Source organism: Arachis hypogaea, chromosome 5, assembly GCF_003086295.3.
Source record: "Arachis hypogaea cultivar Tifrunner chromosome 5, arahy.Tifrunner.gnm2.J5K5, whole genome shotgun sequence".
Classification (NCBI taxonomy): Eukaryota; Viridiplantae; Streptophyta; class Magnoliopsida; order Fabales; family Fabaceae; genus Arachis; species Arachis hypogaea.
This window is the reverse complement of record NC_092040.1, coordinates 67,761,489-67,763,129: the sequence shown is the minus strand read 5'-3', so window position 1 is coordinate 67,763,129 and position 1,641 is coordinate 67,761,489.

The following is a 1,641-nucleotide window of genomic DNA, read 5'->3' as shown; positions in this document are numbered from 1 at the left end:
ATCTAATTCCTTTGTTGATTGATAATTAGAAGTTGCTAATTGATTTGAATGCCCCTAAAACTAGTCTTTCCTTTGGGAGTTGATTAGGACTTGAGGAATCAAATTGATTCATCTACTTGACTTTCCTTTACTTGGTAAGGGTTAACTAAGTGGGAGCAATGAACAATACTCATCATAATTGAGAAGGATAACTAGGATAGAACTTCTAGTTCTCATATCTTGCCAAGAGCCTTGTTAGTTGTTAGTTTACTTTCATTGCCATTTACTTTTCATGCTTCTTATCCAAAACCCCAAAATAACTTACAACCAATAACAAGACACTTTATTGTAAGTCCTAGGGAGAACGACCCGAGGTTCAATACTTCGGTTTATAAATTTAGGGGTTTGTACTAGTGACAAACAACTTTTTGTATGAAAGGGTTATTGTTTGGTTTGGAAACTATACTTTACAACGAGATTTCATTAGTGAAATTCTAAACCGTCAAAAATCCATTCGTCAGTGGGCGAAGCTCCTCCCGCCTTTGAACTCCACCAATCTCGATTGTGTGGAATTCTTCACCTCTGCCTCTGAGGTTTAGACTTTCGTTGTAATAGCGGCGCGCCATTTTCTGGTCTGCCTTTACTGTGGCTATTCTTTCTGCGGTTGGGAACTTCATGCATAGATGCGGAGTCGAGACTATTGCGCTGAATTGATTTAATGTTGTCCGACCTATTAGGGCATTGTAGGCTGAGCTTACGTCAACAATGATGTAATCTATTTTGAGTGTTCTTGACTGACTTCCTTTTCCAAAAGTTGTGTGGAGCGGAATGTATCCCATTGGTTGAACCGGGGTGTCTCCTAACCCGAACAGGCTGTCCGGATATGCTCTGAGTTCTTTTTCTTCCAAGCCAAGTTTGTCAAAGGTGGTTTTGAATAAGATATCAGCAGAGCTCCCCTGATCTATCAATGTGCGATGGAGATTTGTGTTTGCCAGTATAATAGTGATGACCATGGGATCATCATGTCCTGTTGTTATGCCGGATGCGTCTTCCTTGGTAAAAGTGATTGTCGGGATGTCAGGTGCTTCCTTCCTTTCTGCGACGTGATATATGTCTTTGAGATGTCTTTTGCGGGATGACTTGGAGATTCCTCCTCCGGCGAATCTGCCGTGTATCATGTGGACGTGTCTTTCTAGTGTCCAGGATGATCGCATAGTTGGTCTGACATCTTCTGCTCTTCTTCTTTTCCTTTGTTGATCTTCGTGGGTGGCCAAGTATCGATCTAACCTTCCTTATCGTATAAGCTTTTCTATGACGTTTTTTAAGTCAAAACACTCATTGGTGGAGTGCCCGCGAATTCGATGGTATTCACAGTATTCAGCCCGGTTTCCTCCTCCCTTTATACCTTTGAGTGGTTGAGCTGGTGGTATTTTTTCTGTGTTGTAAACTTCTCTGTAGACATCCACAAGAGACACCCGAAGAGGGGTGTAATTGTGGTACTTTTTGATTTTCTCTCCATGTCGATCCTTCTTTTTTTTGGAATCTTTGTCTTTATCCCGAGGGGTGAACCCTGGTTTTGAGGTCTCTCCTAATCGGGAGTTTTCCTCCATGTTGATGTACTTTTCTGCTCGCTCCTGCACTTCGTTTAGAGATGTGGGATAC